We start from the raw sequence: 19,070 nt of genomic DNA, 5'->3' as shown, positions 1-19,070 counted from the left end.
TCTTCGACAGTCAGATAAAGTTGTGGAACCAGGTGCTCCTGAGCAGTAGATTAGCTCAACATCTGAATACATTTTAGATTCAACACCAACTCATATATGCCAGAGCCTTTAAAAGTTCAATGATGGAGAAACAGCATGTAAAATGTTATTTTTAGAGTACTGATGTTGTTTGAGAGAGGTTGAGAGAGATTGTTTATTATCAAAGTTCAATGTCTAAAATCTTCATGAAGTGATATTCAACTGGCACTGTTACATCTCTAGATGGCTCGGTATCCCCGCAGGGTCGGCATCTTCTTACTTCACGAGGAGCTGGCCCAATCTCTGGATGCCTCAAGATGGGTAGAGAAAGAGAAGCAGTGGAGAGAAATAAGCATAGCTGCTGTTCATAATATAAACAAGCACAAGAGGATAATGTGCATTTGATCAGATGTACTGGAGCACAAGGTTATGATGTGTTATGTGTAGGCCTAGCTAAAAAGATACATCTTTAATCAGGGTGAGTGTGTCTGAGCATTGAACACTGTCAGGAAGGCTGTTCCAAAGTTTAGGAGCTAAATGTAAGATTGCTCTACCATCTTTAGTGGACTGTTATTCTAGAAACTACGGTTTTGGAGATCTCAATGAGCATGATGTAGCATGATGATGATTGTAGCATTTTAGAAGACTGGAGAGCTAAATAATTTAGGGCCTTGTAAGTAAGTATTAATAGCTTGTAGTTTTTCTTGACTTTGGGAGAACTCTGGCTGCTGCATTCTGAACTAACTGTAAATTGTTCATTAATGATGCAGCACAACCACCTAGTAATGCATTACAAAAAGTCCAGTCTTGGGCTATGCATGAACTAGCATTTCTGTATCAGATATAGATAACATGTTTCTTAGCTTGCCAATATTTCTAAGGTGGAAGTAGGCTATATATTGAAGAAATTTGATTCGGTGTCAGGAGCGTCCAATACAGGAGAAAGTACAAACATAATATAGACAAAACAGACAAATAATGCACTATATACAGAAGTAGACATATAGTTTAAATGAATGTACATGAATGGTTTAACAAGATTTTATTCCCAGTAAACCATGGTTTATCATTATTAAATTATAAGAATAACCTGGTGGGGATGCACATATCCTCACAGAAACTGATGTTTGAAGTTACAGTGTCCGTGAGCTCATCCAGATCACTCAAAAACACTCCAATCAGTGCAATCGAAGCAGGCTTTTAAATCCTGCTCTGCTTCATTACTCCATCTTTTAACAGTCCTTAGTACAAGTTTAGGCGATTTCAGTTGCTGCCTGAATAGCTATTCAGAAAAAGAAGATTTTAGCAAAGTCTGTGGCTGATGGTTTTATATTTAGATTTTTTAACCTAATTAGACAAATTAGACGACTGTAAGCTTAAGAATTTAGCTTTATTTAGTCAGTAGGGGTGTCCCCAACTAAGGATTCACATAGTCCAATCAGAATCGTCAAAGCATTGTGTGCAAATAGGTGATACATTTATTTATTTTTTAATCAATTGCAGTCTGTTTTGTTTTAGGACATCATTTTATTCCATGTGTGTATTCAGGAAATTGTAGCCTGTTACCTACAATAATACACCCCAGCCCCTATAAATAAATGTCTAAGACTGAAACGGTGTTAAAATATTTTATATAAAATACTATCATTTAGCTTGGGGTGTGTCAGAACCTGAAGATCTTACACAGCACTTGTATCTGCATCAGCTATGGTGTGTATTTGCATCACATGAGAGAGCGCCCATATCTTTGCATATAACAATACTCAGGCAAACAGGATTACAAGATGGCAAAACAAAATACAATTCCGTGTAAATTCCAGATATAATCCTTATAAATTTCAGGTTGAAACATCACAAGTCATTAATCACAAGTAACAGTAGATGATTTGATCTGGAATAATTTTTTTAATCAAATGAATTGCTAATAAAACAGGTTAATTGTTCATACAACGTAAATAAAATTAACCTTAAAAATTCACAAATGTTATATAAAAAGTCCACCCTAAATGCATAGAAACAAAAGAGAAAAAGAAAAAAAAGAGTCGTGTCCTTGTTGCCCATTATATTACTTAAAGCTCAGAATTTTATTATTATATCAAAATCATCAGAAATCAGAAGATCAGAAATATCATTATTTTAAATCAGTGGAAAATAAGACAGCTATGGTTTAACAAACTGTCAGTAAATTTGGCATCACTGTACATTTTCATTCACACATGTTCAGAGTATCCTGAAACTTGGTTTGAATTTCGATAAATCTTTCGCCCCACTCATTCATGAACTCCAGTTCATTAACTACTGCAATGAAGGCCATATCTACTACAATGCCCCTGTAGATCAGAAGTTCCAGATATTTAAACATATCCTCCATTTGGACACTTGTATTTGTTTTCATATAATCTTTCAGCAGTTCAGAGGGCTCTCCCTTGATGTCTTCAATAAAGGTTGTCAACTGCTGGCTGCTCTTTTGTTTCTTATAGTTGTTCTTGAATTTCTCCTTGTATTGCATAGCATTTTGTGGGTCCTTCTTGATTTCCATCATCATGTTGTTGAAGGCTTCGTACTGAGAGATAATGTTCTGCACAAAATCATTATACTTTGGATCAGTAAAATGGATCTGGTCAATCGACTCTTTAATCTTCTCAGGCATGCCCTCTGGAGTAGAAAGAATCTGTTGCATCTGCACTTTATCAATGTCTTTCATCAGGTACTTGTTCACTGTATACAGCAATGGGAATTCATCTTTTAGTGAACAAATGATTTTATTACTCATGGATGCATTGGGTACCACTGATACAGTGTTCTGCTGTAGCAGCTCTTTGCCATTGTCTTTCACTGAAATCTCGTCATTCAGTACACTTAAGATTTTATCTCTTATGGATGCGATGGATGCCATGGGTGAAATATTTCTCAAGCTCGCTGGTTACCTGTAATTAAGTGAACAATGAAAAAAGACCAAACAAGAACTGCACAATTAATGCTATTGTCATTGTTATTTTTGGTTTTCATTTGAAAAATCGAAGCGTAAACATTACTGAAGCCAATACATCTCTCTTTTTTAAATTAGTAACTTTAATTTGATATTCACATTGAATCATTTTTTTACACATTGTAAATCAACATCTGTAAATGTGTTTATTTGTGAATCTGGCTAAACTGGTTAGCTCAAAATTTTTATTACAACCAAATAGTGGAACCTCTCAACCCTTTCATACTGCAAAATGACTTAACATGAGACATACTAACTATATTAATTAACATTTTAGTAAAAAGGAGAATAGTCCCAAGCAGGGTATCTTACCTGCTTTATGTGTTCACTTCCTAATGGTGCTGCAGTTCCACTGCCTCTGGGCTTTATATTGGAAGTCTGAGGGAGTGACTTAACTCTAACCAGTGGGTTTGTATTAATTTTCTTGGGCTAGAGGGAGGGAGTCAACATGAACTAAAGCTTAGAAAAACTTCATCAGGATTCCGAATAATTCCTACAGGCTATAATGCAAAAATGGTATCTTATGAAACACTTTGAAAAACAAAGAAAAGCCCTAAACAGTAGTCCTGGGTAACTGTAATTGGTTTTGTTTTTCCACAACTGTTTGATATGACAAGTTTTAACAAATTACAGGTTTTGGGCTTTTGTAAGACAAACAATAATAAAAGGTTTACAGCTGCTATAACACAACATTATAACAAACAGGAGCTTACAAATAACAAATTGCAATGGGTAACACTGTACACAATGAAATGGGATTATAATTTAGTCTTTTTCAGATGGCAGTTAAACTAATTATTGGTGTAAACTCTATGACTGATTAGTTTCTCTCCAAAAAACCCTCTCATCTGTTGCATATTGGTCATTGTGCACCCTAAGTAACTGCTTATATAACCTATACTATGTGCCAAGGTTGGTGTGGTAGGTAGATACACCCGCTGAGACCTGCATATGTTTTAACATAGCATTCAAATGGCATTTCCCTTTCCTTCAGAAAGTGGCTCTGAAATGATCTTCAGAAGATCATTTACCGAATGAAATATTAGACCCAACAAGCCCATTCATATCACAAACCAAAAAACATGCCTAAAGGGCAAAACAAACCTATTCCTCTTATTGACTTCTTACACAGAAATGCACAGGCAGTAGTTTAGTCTGGTGATGACCAGTGCTAGACTCAGTGTCTACTGTCAAATGTGCATTAAGTGACAAAATATTCGTGGATATCTGACCAATACAGTCATGGGTGATTTTTAAATGTCCCTTTCCAGATTTATCCCCCCTTTACTGTTATTATAATCTCTACTGTTTTAGGAAAACCTTTCACTAGATTTGGTGTATGGCTGTACTGATTTGTCTATTTAGCCAAAAGGGAATTGGGATGTTGAGTGAGGAGGTCTGGGTTTCATACCAAAGGTGACCAAATGTATTAAAGTCCGTGCTCTGTGCTGAACACGAGTTATTCCAGTTCAACTTTGGAAAACTGGATGCTCATGGATCTTGCTTTGTGCCATTGTTTGAATGAAACATCCAACATACACAGTAAATTTTCTTTTTTTTTTTTTTTCAATATATTTAATATATCACAATCTCAGTTGGTCTAGTGAGAAAAGCCATTTGGACAGTCAAAAAGTTGTACACATGCCTGATAAGCTAAAGAGCATCTCTCAGAAGACTAAGTAGATGCTATACCAGAGTTACATCAGTAAGATCAACAAAACCTTAGCCACTTATAAGAAGTACATCAAGCACCAGCACAGTAGCAAAACTTAGGTGGACTGGGTTGAGAATAATCCAGATAATGTCACTACTTTACAGAGAGATCATGAGTGGTATAATGCTAATCCTATTACCATTTGTGTTATCAAACAGGGCACTTAAAATCCACCTGTCTATCCACCCATCCACCAAAAACAATGATTGGAAAATCTGCAGAGGCAAAAAATTTAGGTTGGAAAAAAAAATTGGAAGTGGAGCAACTAAGGAGTTTGTGAGTTTTAATTCCAATGTTGTAATAGCCATTCATGGCTTTAAATAAAAAAACAGTAATTGGCCATGATGAATGCTCATAAATACAGAAGAGTGCAGACACTGCTATACTTTGTGTTTGGTAAAATGGCTTCCAAAAAAACCCTCTTGCCCCCCAGTTAACTTTGGTCATTGTGCACCTTAAGCAACTGCTTATATCACCTATGATATATGAGGTCAAAAGGCTATCAAGATTTTGATCAAGATGGGGACATAACACACAGTTTTTTTCCAATCTCATGTTAATCTTGAGTACCCATAGTGTAGTATTGCATCTTTTATATTGCCGAAGAGCTTTTAGTTTCATCAGATTTCTAAAAGAAAGATACAGCTTTATGCATGGTTGTTTCGCACGTGCAGCTTTTGCGTAACATTCGTCTGCAAGCTGTGACAGACGTAAACATTTTAGTTTCAGGCTCACAATCCTTTTAAAGATCCAGCGATACATATTTGATTCAGAATTTTGATCCCAAGTCTGAAATTGAACTTCATGCCCCGGAAAAACTGCATCTACTATCATGTAATGCTGAGTTCTTTGGGAAGCTGAACAAGTTTATCTTTCCCTCACATCCAAAAGCACATTTTTTTTTTGCTCGAGCAAGTACAGTATATACCAATATACGATAAATGTATATATTTTTTGTAACTGTCAGAATTACAGTCTATCACTACATTACCAATTAGCCCACATGTCACATGGCTTCACACAGCACACCTGTTCTGTGCCATCACTAAGTAGCTGCCTTACTTATGTCCTGTTGGTTTTTTTTTTCTGTCTTATTGTCAACTTTTGGCCTTGACACACTGTGTGTGTGTGTGTGTGTGTGTGTGTGTGTGTGTGTGTGTGTGTGTGTGTGTGTGTGTGTGTGTGTGTGTGTGTGTGTTTTTTCTTGTTTTACAGCCCTGCTCATAGACCACTTGTTTTAAATTCACTATTTATTTATAGTTTTGTTTCTGCTTAATGGTTTAAGTGAGACTGAACAGCTAAAATGGGCTGGGGCGGGGCAGGGCGAGGCGGGGCAGTGTGGGGCCGTATTGGGGTAAAATGATTATATTGAATTATATGGAATTTTTTTCTATTTATCTAATTTCAGCAATTAGCTTCACATTTTGTTTACTTAGTTTATTGTTTTTTTTAAGTGAAAACATATTTGGCCTGGGGCACCAAATCTTTTTGCATATAACAGTACTCTTGCAAACAGCATTATGAGCTAAGAAAAATGTAAAAGAAATGAAAATAGATAAAGATATGGCAAATAAACCTGAAACATTTAACATTCTGTAAAGCAACATTAAATATTTTGGTGAAAAATATCTAGTTTTGCTATATATTCAGCAGAACCATTATATGTATAAAGTTCTTTCAGATTTTTTATTTCTTTAAAAGCAAATAAAATAAAAAAAAACACGAACACAAACTGTGTCCTTGATGCTCATTACATACATAAAAGCACTACATTTTGTTTAACATTATCTCCATTTTAAATCAGCAGAACATAAGAAAGTTATGGTTTAACAAACTCTCAGTGAATTTAAAAACACTGCTCATTTTTTTACCCTCATTCAGGGTTTTTTGCATCTTGGCTTGAATTTTGTAGAACTGATTTTCCCACTTATTCATTTCCTTCTCTTGATTTATTGCACTGTTGGCCATCTCTACTATGATGCCTTTGCAGATGAGACGGTCCAGATATTTGCATCGTTCCTCCATACACACCCTTGATTTATTGTAGTAATCCATATAAACTGTCATCATTTTGCTCCCAAAGTTACTGGGCTTTTCCATAATGGCAGTGTAGAACTCCTCCAAAGACATGATGTGTGTTTTTTGCATATACATTTTCATGAATTTCTCCTTGTGTTGCTTAGCAAGTTCTGGGTCCTTCGTGACTTTCTCTATCATCTCGTTGAATTCGCTGAACAGGGTCTTAATGTCATCATCAAGCTCTCTATATTTTATAATCATCTCTTCAAAAGCTATCTTTCCACGCCTATATTTAATATTCTCATTTATGTCTTCCAGTTGGGAAATCTCCTGCTGCTGCTCTTTGCCAATGTCTTTTATCTGAAACTTTTCTTTTATGGATTCCATGGATTATATATTCCACAAGCTAGTCTTTGGTTGCCTTTATTTCTCTGCACAAAGAAGGGAAAATTAATCAAAGGACTAAACATAATACATATATCTATCTTCAAAAAGTGGATTTTTAAATATATTTTATTATTATTATTGTAAAATAATAACAGCAATACTACTACTACTAATAATAATAATAATAATAATAAATAATCAAAAACATTTCTAGCCAAAAGATTTTTGGAAAATATTTCACACAGTACAGAGACTGCATGAAGCTTTGTCTATTGTCAGGCTAAACTGGTTTAGCTCAAAATTTTAATTAAAACCAAAAAGTGGAACCTCTCACCCCTTTTAAACAGCAAAATGACTGCACAATGCATGCTAACTATATTAGTTTAAATTTTAGTAAAAAGGAAAATAGTCCCAAGCTGGGTATCTTACCTGCTTTATGTGTTCACTTCCTAATGGTGCTGCAGTTCCACTGCCTCTGTGCTTTATATTGGAAGTCTGAGGGAGTGACTTAACTCTAACCGTTGGTTTTGTATTTATTTTTCCGGCTAGCGGGATGGAGTCAACATGAACTAAAGCTTAGAAAACCTACTTTAGGATTCTGAATAATTCCTACAGGCTATAATGCAAAAATGGTATCTTATGAAAGACTTTGAAAAACAAAGAATCTTAAACTTCAGTCTGGGAGAAGTCCTGCCATGGAATCTCATACATTTTAATATAATGATATGACAAGTCTTGACAAATATAAGAAGTTTTTGGCTTTTGTAAAACAAATGAAAGTTCAGGGTTAGGGTCAGGGTTAGGGTCAGGGTTAGGCGAATCAACAGCTGGTACAATACAAGCAATATAATAAACAGGCTCTTACAAATAACAAAATGCAACAAACTGTACCCAATGAAATTTGTTTATAATTTACTCTTTCTCAGATGGCAGTAGTATTAGTTTTATAAATCAAATGCGATTTGCAAGTAAAATAAGTGATTTTCAGGGCTTCAGGCTGCCACAGGTCAGACCTGTATTTTGTGTAATTTTATAGGCCTAAGCCCTTTTTCTAGATTCACACCCTTTTTCCTTCACTAGTTTATTTTCGCTCTGGTCAAATGGTAAACTGGTACAATAACAGATTTATATACCAGACTCTAGAAATTAGTTTTAAAAGGTAAGAAGAAAGGCAGGAGAAAAGGAAGAGATAAAGATCAAAATTGCTGAGCGAATTCACTTATGATGCCATTCCTACTTAAGTACAGTGTATTTACATGCCAATTTCCTTTACTCCACAATTTATTTTGCTCAATTTGAAGTGTAGTATTGGTCATTGTACACCCGAGGCAAAAGCCTAAATCACCTACACTATGTGCCAGTTCAGATCAGCAGCTTTGCTACTTTGCACAATGACAAGTTTGGTGTGGTACAGTAGGTAGATAAACCTGCTGAGACCTGCATATGTTTCACCATAGCATTCAAGAATCAGTAGCTTCAAGGCATAATTTTCACTATGGCATGTAATACAGTCATTTAGAAATGACTTTTTTCTTAAATTTCTTTGGAAGGTCTATTATTGTATTATCATCAGTTCCAACAAGTCCTTTAATACCATAAACCAAAAACCATTCCCAAAGGTCAAAAGAGTGCTGGACTTGAGTGTATCGAGTAGGTGTGATGCCAGAATAAAGAACCACTTAAGCAGATTATGCAAAATATTATATGCTGTTAAACATCTAAAACTGCTGCTGAATTCATAGTAAAGCTGGATATATTTTTTATCAAAATATTGTTTTGATTTGGATTTTTCTTCTGTTCATTTATTTTCAATTTGTTAAATGATAAAAAATAAACTATTAGCACTTGCATTTTTCATTTGCAGCATTTTCTTACATCTGTTAAAAAAAAAAAAAGGGAGGCAGCAATATGACCATAAAATAATCTTGCAGACGCTTACCTATATAAAAAAATATATATACTATATATATTTATTTTGTGTGTATATATATATATATATATATATATACACACACACACACACACACACATACATATACACACACATACATACACACACACACACACACACACTAAAAATATACTGTATTTAACTTGCACTAAACATGACAAAAACAAACTCCGTGTCAGGGATCCACCTGCCACGCCCCCCTTTGGGGGCTATCTATGCCTCCGCTCTACCTACGAGCTCCACGTTTAACCACACACAGCTGGAGCTCATGACCAATCATGCCTCCTCTCTTTCTGGAGCTCCAGGTTAAACCACGCACACCTGAAGCTCCTCATCACTCCACCCCGCTCCTCCATAAACCCCTCACTCACAGCCACGCGCCGTTCGTTATTGTATGTGTTGGACTTTACATGCTACATGGTTCTGTGTTTCAGACAGGACTCTATGCGTCCGTTCCATTCGAACTTCACAATCCCGTACCGGCTGCCCTTCCCCTCCCCATGCATCTCGGATCAGCTACGCTTCTCCTCAAGCACACCTCGGACTTACTCAGCCGAAGAGCTGCCGTGTGTGTGTGTGCCTGTGTGTATCTTTCTTCCTCACTCCGGTCAATAAAACCCGAGCGAGCTGTACTCCGGACTCCGCCTCCCGTTTCACTCGCACCATGACACTTAGCCCCCAATGTCCATGCCAGTTAAAAGGTGCTTAATAAGCCATGTTTATTTACTATTTTTAAGTAGTTAATAAACACAACTTTCTGTCATTAACTTGTGATTCTTATTTCATCAACACAGTATCCTTTTATGCAGAGTGTATAATCACATTAGTTGCTTTTGTGTGTGCTAATGCTTTATGTGTGTCATTTCTAAGTTTCTTTAACTAACCCATAACGCTGTTGCCAAGAAAAATAAAAAAGCACGAGTTTTGGAAACCTGTCTGTGCTTATATGATTTGTGTTGCAACTGGAGTTTTAGCGAGCTCCCCCTTCACCTAGACTCGCTACAACGGCTTGTATCTAAACAGTAGCCGACCAAATAAGTCATTGTTCACTGTCTTCCTCCTTCCTTTCACAACTACAGTGGTACCTTGACCTACGAGTGCATTAATGTACGAGTTTTCCGAGGTACGAGCGGTCACTCGGTCGATTTTTTTGCTTTGTTAAGCGAGCAAAAAATTGAGGTACGAGCTCGAGACGCTAGATGGCGAAGCGAAGCCAGAAAGCGAAGAATTTAAAAGTTTAGGGATATGTAGTGTACAGGGGTGATAGTAAAAAACAAGTTTTCCTTCCGCCTCCGCTTATCGCCTCTACCCCCCCTCAGAGGTGGAAAGTAACGGAGTACAAATACTTCGTTACTGTACTTAAGTAGATTTTTCTGGTATCAGTACTTTTACTCCACTATTTATTTTTCAGACAACTTTTTACTTTTACTCACTACATTTTTTACACAAATATCTGTACTTTTTACTTCTTACAGGCTCGTTACTTTAGTTTTAATCCATTGATTTGGTGAAATATAAACATTTTCTTTTCACTGCGCGCCGATTTCAGCCGAATAACCGATTTCCTGTAACTGCGCGTCTTTTTCAATCCGCTGGTGTATATAGTCCTGACTCTCACTCTTTACGAAGATAAGAATCAGCAGGCAGAAGGCAGTAAGAAGTTTGGGGTTAATGTGGATGAGACAGAGGGAGTCAGTGATGTAAACATATATATATATATATATATATATATATATATATATATATATATATATATATATATATATATATATATATATATATATATATATTTATTTATTTATTTATTTATTTATTCATTTGGCTGTCAAAATTAAAACTATTTTAAACAGCACTAAATGTTATTAACGCGCTATCAATTCAGCGCGCAGTTCTGTTTTTACCATTTTTATGAAAAAAAAAGGTAAATACATGAAAAAATAAGTCAAGTTTATTTGTATAGCGCTTTTCACAACAGACATCGTCTAAATAAATAACTAAATATAAAAGAGGCGAAATTAAAAGCTCCAGCAAAACATACACTTATTTAAGACGTCCCTTCTTTACTTAGATATACAATAAATAAATAAACTCCACCGAAAACCATTTTTAATCAGTAAACCTTTGTTTTATTTCTGCGCCAAGTCTCAAATCAAACACCAAATCCGCCATGTTTTACACAATTTAACCTCTGGGTGGCGTTTTGTGGGTTTTTCCCTCATAATGGCGAAACAAACTTAAATTACTGTCCTTACTGATCGTACAGATAAAAACAATACATCATTCAAATCTGTAAAATGTCTATAATTATATATAAAATCTTCTTAACTTGAAGAGGTGCAGTTTCTCCGGTATCACCTCATTAACTGTCAGTGTGGAAACATAGCAAAGGCTCTCTATCTATCTATCTATCTATCTATCTATCTATCTATCTATCTATCTATCTATCTATCTATCTATCTATCTATCTATCTATCTATCTATCTATCTATCTGTCTATCTGTCTGTCTGTCTGTCTGTCTGTCTATCTATCTATCTAATATTAATATGATGTGAGGTCCAGTTAACAGCTAAAACAGGTAGAAGTAATAACTACTTTTTACTTGAGTACATGTCAGAGCCAAGACTTCTTTACTTTCACTTAAGTAAAAAGATATAATCAGTACTTCAACTTTTACCCGAGTATTTTAAAACATGAGTATCTGTACTTCTACTTAAGTAAAGGATGTGTGTACTTTTGCCACCTCTGCCCCCCCCCTCCACACACACACACACACACACACACACACACACACACACACACACACACACACACACACACACACACACACACACACCACTGGCGTTTTTGTTAGCTCAAGTCGTCTCATCTCCAAGGAAAATACACTGAATAAAACCTTATTATATCTTTACATACTCTTTCTATTATGTTTTTATACAAGATTTGTTATTTAGAAATGTATTTTACAATTTAATAACATGAAACATAAAACCATAAAAATGTCATTTTGAGGGTTGGAACGGATTAATGCCATTTTAAGTATTTTCAATATGGAAAACTGATTTGATGTGCGAGCAAATTGAGATATGAGCTCGTCCACGGAATGAATTAAACTTGTAGGTCAAGGTACCACTGTATTTCTCTGGGGAGTTTATCTTTTGTCATCGTCGTGCGCCACCGGTGGAAGTTTTTCTCCCGATGCCGTGCAGCTCAGAACACAGGTGAGATGCGTTTTTTCGTTTCCGTTCGGAAATTTCATTGGTCTAATGTTATGTTGCTCAGTTTTTTGGCTTGACGTTTGTGAAACCGGGAAAAACCCAGGAAAAATCCATAAATTAGCCGCTTTGTTGTTTAAGCCGCGGGGTTCAAAACGTGGGAAAAAAGTAGCGGCTTATAGTCCGAAAAATACGGTACATCACACTCATTGGTGATTTTTAAATGGTTCTTTTCAGATTTAGCCCCCTTTACTGGTCTAATAATCTCCACTGTTCTTGTCAAACTCTTCCCGAGATTCAGAGTATGGCTGTACTGATTTGTCTATTTAGCCAGAAAAGAATTTGCGAAATTGGTGTGTACATCAAGCACCAGCACAGTAGCAACACTTAGGTGGACTGGGTTGAGAAGGATCCAGATAATGTCACTACTTACAAGGAGGATTTCAAGAATATCTGGTCTTTACAGAGATATCATGAGTGGTATAATGCTAATCCTATTATCATTTGTGTTAGGTGCACTGCAAGGCATTATAACTGAAGAAAGAAAAAAAGTTCTGGAAAATGTTTATATGGAATTTCTTCTATTTATCTAAGTTCAGCAATTATAAATAGATATAAAAAAAAACAGTTAGCTTCACAGTTTTTTTTAAACTTATTTTATTGTTTTTTTATGAAAATATATTTGGCCTAAGGGCACCAAATCTTTGCATATAACAGTAAATATGCAAACAGCATTATAACCTAACAAAAAAATTTTATTAAGAAATCCCAAATATACCTGAAACATTTATACATATCATGTACAGAATAAATAAATAAATAAATAAATAAATAAATAAATAAATAAATAAATATTAATGGTTAAAGAGGTATTGTTTCTATTACTTTATTTGTCTATTCTAAACTTTTTATTTACTTCAATATTTGTCTTTAAAAAAATACATTTAAGGTTTAGATGTATTGACTATGAGCCTTCATTAAGATTCCATAAAATTTTCATAAAATTTAGAAGTCATTGCGAAGTTCACGCTGACGTTCAGGTACTGCAAAACAAAGGAATATGCAAATTCATGTGTTTTTCATCGGTCTGATACTGACATCTGCAGGTTTTACTAGGAACTTCTTCTTCTTTCGGCTTCTCCCATTAGGGGTCGCCACAGCGTATCATCCGTTTCCATACCCCCCTGTCCTCTACATCTGCCTCTTTCAACCCAACTACCTGCATGTCTTCCCTCACCACATCCATAAACCGCCTCCTTGGTCTTCCTCTTTTCCTCCTTCCCGGTGGCTCCATTCTCAGCATTCTCCTACCGATATACCCCATGTCCCTCCTCTGCACATGTCCAAACCATCTGAATCTCGCCTCCCTGACCCTAGCTACCTGAACTCCTCCTCCTTGTCCACCTCTTCTCGATGCAACCGCACCACTCCACTGCCCTCCCTCTCATTCACACACATGTACTCTGTCTGAAAAGGGCTCAGAGCCGACCCTTGATGCAGTCCAACTTCCACCTTAAACCAGTCTGTCGTTCCTACTACACACTTCACTGCTGTCACACTGTCCTCATACATGTCCTGCACCACCCTCACATACTTCTCTGACACACCAGACTTCCTCATACATTACCACAACTCCTCTATCCACCCTGTCTTATGCTTTCTCTAAATCCACAAATACACAATGCAACTCCTACTGACCTTCTCTATACTTCTCCATCAACATTCTCAAAGCAAATAATGCGTCTGTGGTGCTTTTCCTCGGCATAAAACCATACTGTTGCTCACAGATGTTCACCTCTTTTCTCAGCCTGGCTTCCAATCGGTATAAATTTTTTTCTCCTTCCTTAGTGTCCAACTTCCCATACAGCTCTTCGTATGCCTTTTCCTTGGCTTTTGCCACATCCCTCTTTATCTGCTGCTCTATAATTTTGCATCTCCTTGTACTCCTGCCTACTTTTCTCATCACTCTGTCGATCCCAATTCTCTTTTTCCAACCTTTTACTCCTTATGCTGTCCTGCACTTCCTCATTTCACCACCACGTCTCTTTGTCTTCCTTTCTATTTCCAGATGTCACACCAAGTACCTTTCTATCTCTCTTCCTTATCACTTCTGCAGAAGTTCCCCAATCATCCAGCACCTCTGGTGCAACCTGAAGGAGATTGGAGACTGTAAGGTGTTGCAGGGTACAGACCACCATCTGATGCTGTCTAGCTACACTGTCCCCTGCAACACCTTACAGTCTCCAATCTCCTTCAGGTTGCATCTCCTACATAGAACATAGTCCACCTGTGTGCGCACCTTCCTCCACTCTTATACGTCACCCTATGAGCCTCTGTCTTCCTGAAATACGTTGTGTAAAACAATGGAATATAAAAAAGCAATTTTACATTGTGGATGTGAATGACCCTATGTGTAAAAAAAATATTTGCCCATGTCCGCCCAACACACACACACACACACACACACACACACACACACACACACACACACACACAAACAAACACAAACACACAAACACACATTCCACACCCAGGACTGATTACTGCCAGACCTGTTGAATCATGAAACCAAATAAATACATCCAGTATGAATCACGCTAAAAGATCTCGAACTGCAACACATCATGTGGCTATTGTTGTTTATTCATCCTGTTCGTGATGCCAAGTTTTTTTTGTTTATTTATAGTGTTCGTGATGCCAAGTTTGTTGTTTATTCATCCTGTTCGTGACGCCAAGTTTGTTGTTTATTTGGTGGCGATGATGTGTAGATGGTGAAGGAAAAAATCTCCGAGGACGTCTTTCTTGTATATAAAAAGGTTTATTACAAAGAAGTTTAGCATCTTAAGACAAGCACCCAAGATTGCTTGGAGAGGTCTTCAGTGCCAATGGAAAACGCTCTCCCGAGCTCCGTTCTAAACCCATCTTATATAGAGGGGTCGTTATTTGCCATCAACTTAATGTATACCAGCTGTAACAGAGTTCATTTTCCAAGTAAGGCGAAGCATAAGGAACTTCTCTCCCATAGGCATGCAACCTTAAACCTTGGCCCCTAGATCAACTTACAGATTCCAAAAACACCGCATACATCCTCTACCTCCTTATGGCCCTGACACTAATATAACACTTGGCCTTCTCTTGCATTACATTAAATGGAAACCTCTGGCCAACATTCCAACCTTGCAGGAATCATGTTGAATTTCAGAGACCACATTCCCCCCTACGAGGGTTTATTAGCCTCGACAAACAAAAGAACAAAACATTCATGTTTATCATCATTTACAGAAATAACAATTTCTCCTGTCACATAACCTTAATAATACAATAATTTTATGGAGTGTGAGAGTGAAAAACCTGTCAGGCAGCTATTTCTTCTTAACCATCCCTCAATCAATCAAGACAGGAACACGTCTCTCATGGCCCCTCTGCCCCAGGTGGCCACATGTAGTACTCCAGCCCAATCAAAACTTTAATACTGTGTTTTAAGGATATGACCTAAGCAAATACATATGAAACCCCAGAAAATAAAACCAAAACAATGTCCAAATTCAGGCTGGTCGACCCATCGGACCTTCCAATGGACCTTTCCCTGCCTAGTTCCCCTGTCCCTAAATATCGAGGAAAAAGAAAGAAAACATCTGAGGTCCCAATACATTTACCCAGTAGCAAAAATCATCATTCCTTAAACAATTACAACAAAAATAATACATGTGTATTTGTAAGGAAGAAAATTAAAAACTATTATACCTTACTATGATTATCACTAGTGTACAAACACTCTCTATCAATGTCACCAAATATAATATAACAAATACAATCCAATAATGAATACATATATATGTGAAGAAGGTATCCATCCGCAACTCTTCAGTAGTGTTGACTCTCAGTATGGTGTCGCTGATGTGTTGAATCACAGCATCCTCATTCAGAGCCTTCCATCCTTCTTATTGTCCATGTTTGAATGTATGTAAATTCCATTTCCCCCATTCATCATAACACTATATAGAAGGAACTACTTAATAGTAAACCATAACCAAATTATACATGAAAGAGTATAATTTGATTGGATATCAAAATGGATATTTCTCCACCAATTCACCTTCTAATACCACTTCATCTACGTCAGTTGTTTGCAATAGTGGCATCTGAGTTTGATCCCCAGGCATCTCAAATCCAACCCATCGCAATATTGCCTTCGCAAAGGTCAACAACAGCGTACAGAAACAAAACATCACACACAATGATAGAAGAACTGCCACAAAAATTTGCACCAGCACTGCTCCTATCGGTCCTAATTTGTCCTGCAACCAAGCATTTGCAGACCATCCAGCTCCTTCTGATGGACCAAATGCATCTCTTATTTTTCTCAATGCCTCTATTACTAGTCATATTGTAAAAATTATCAGGAATCAGAGTATAACAAGCATCACCAGTTAAGTTCAAAGCCACACATAGGCCACCTTGTTTGGCCAATATATAATCTAGAGCCATGTCATGCTTTAGCAATGTCAATCTATGACTCCTTTGAGTATTTGACAGAAAATCAAACCCTCTTATGGTTTCATTGGCGAAACCCTGTAGCGTATAAGTGATGTTATCAATATGATCTGCTAAAAATGTCACACCATACCAGGGGAACAGTCCTATACCCCACTTCTCTCCTAGACTTATCCTCCAATGATAGGACTCCAAATTATGGAACTGTGCCAATTCCCTTTTTATCCTATTTGCAGAAACAACATTCGACTGATTTCTGTCAAGTCTTTCTCCCTTCTGCACAGCAAAAACCTCATATGGAAGTTTCAACCTTGCCATGTAACAACATCCTATCCATCCATAAGGCAAAAATATATATGCCTCATCACCACAAACCCACCAAATCTCTTAAAAATTCCCTATTGTCACATTTTCAGGCAAGTCTTGATTCCTTACCATCAAAGTTTTACTATATTTCTGATGTGGCACATGAAACTTCACTTCATACAATTGACTAACATTCTTATTATCATGTTTGCCCAAATTCATCAAATAGCTGTCACAATCAGATACTCCCATAAACATCCTGAACCAGTATACGTTTCATTTGAACAGAAACAACCAGCAGCTCTCACAGGTGTCACTTCCATCGGCTCAGGGACTGCTGATATTATTTTTTTTATGTTGATCAAGTAAATTCACATAAGGTAATTCTTCCAACCATAAACAATCATATTTAGGATTAAACAGACTGCTTGACAAAGCCATTATTCTATCCGTTGATGCCTGCTGCTGAAACAATAGCCACAATAATGCAAAAGACTGACACCTAGTAGTCAGTGGTTCTGGCACTGTTTCTAAAATTGAAAGCCATGTGCCTGGTGATGAAACTTTCACCACACATGGACAATTCAATTTTCCAACAGATCTAACAGAATGAGCTATCTGCTGGAACCACAAGTTCCTACCTGGCCATGGGTCTGCAATCTGTAACACCGACGAATCAAATCCATATGCCTTCCACTTACTCTCTCTCTTTTGTAAGGCATGATTTTGATTAGCATCAAAAAACTCACTCTTTGTATCTGATACTTCTTTCTGAGCTGTCTCAGCTGAATCTGCAGCATGCTCTTCCATCATCTGTTTTCCAGCTTCAAAAATCTCCTCACTACCCTTCACTTTAGACTCAGTTTTCAACATAGGCTTCTGAGTTACATTTAACACCTCCTTTGACTTTAAGGTCACTACGTCAGGTGCCTGTGTCACATTTACAAATTTCACAGACATCAAAAGCGTCGTCACTGTTGTATTATTATTCTCCTTTACAGTCCTAACTAAAGTAGTAGTCTGGGTTGATGTATTAACACTCCTAGTCGTATCCAGAGCTACAGTAACAAATTTCATTTGAGTATTATTCATCCTTGGAGTGGTTACTATAATAAGTTGATCCTGATCCTCTTTAGTATCCATGACACCTCCACTAGGTCTCAAATCTTTTATCTCAAGTGTCACCTTACGCGTTATATAATCATCCATCCAATAATTATGAATTGGTACAAATTTAAATGCTGGTTCTAAATAAGTACACATATATTCACCTTCATCTTCCCATGTAGCATTACGCAAGACTAGTGAACAATCTGTCTGAATCTTAACCAACTTTTTCATTATACAAAAATATTACTTTTATGGCGAGGCACACTTTCAGTTCCAGGTCCTGTCAACAACAGATCTTCACCATGACTATTTCTCCACTTAGGAGGATTATTACTACCAACATTCCACCTTCCACATTGACAAGAAAGAACAATCGCTTTCCCTAACTTAACTCTGACAACAACCTTCGAAGGAGTTGGTGTTGTAGCAATCTGATGAGGGACTATAGTCGAATGAGATACATTTGCACCGACCTTAGCGGCCAACACCGGAAGGTCTCCTCAACTCTAGTTCTCGTTCCGTTTTGGAACTCTTTTCCGAACTGGCCTTGGACTTCTACTTTCAACTGTCTCCCTGGATTCTCCTGCAGTTAAATCACAGTCCTTCTTAACCTTTGACGCTTTGCTCTCGACTGCCACAGGCTCTGTTGTTTCTAAAACCTGCTGGAAATCAATGTCCCCAAATGTTCTTTCCTGTCCGTTAACTGTAATGTCATCTCTGGCATTATCAAAAATGTACACAGAATCATCAACATTGTCCATATCACGGACAATCTTCCCCTCTGGGTTTTGACTCTGGTGATCTTCATGCATCTCCCCTCCTGCTGCATGCTCATCCACACTTTCTCCCAACTCTCTTGAGCCTTCTAC

General features: G+C 37.0%; 2 long non-coding RNA genes across 2 annotated transcripts; both read right to left on the bottom strand.

Annotated features, from left to right (window-relative positions):
* Nucleotides 1-1,708: 1,708 nt before the first annotated feature.
* LOC310720079 lies at nucleotides 1,709-12,797 on the bottom strand. Its single transcript, XR_014531652.1, has 3 exons — nucleotides 12,718-12,797; nucleotides 3,320-4,817; nucleotides 1,709-2,945 (listed from the first exon to the last, which is right to left on the bottom strand). It is a non-coding gene; the product is annotated as an uncharacterized lncRNA (long non-coding RNA).
* LOC310720080 lies at nucleotides 6,144-7,640 on the bottom strand. The gene is made up of 2 exons (XR_014531653.1): nucleotides 7,557-7,640; nucleotides 6,144-7,171 (listed from the first exon to the last, which is right to left on the bottom strand). It is a non-coding gene; the product is annotated as an uncharacterized lncRNA (long non-coding RNA).
* Nucleotides 12,798-19,070: the final 6,273 nt, after the last annotated feature.

Source organism: Silurus aristotelis (genome assembly GCF_946808225.1).
Source record: "Silurus aristotelis genome assembly, chromosome: 25".
NCBI lineage: Eukaryota > Metazoa > Chordata > Actinopteri > Siluriformes > Siluridae > Silurus > Silurus aristotelis.
This window is presented reverse-complemented; position numbering and strand designations above follow the sequence as displayed.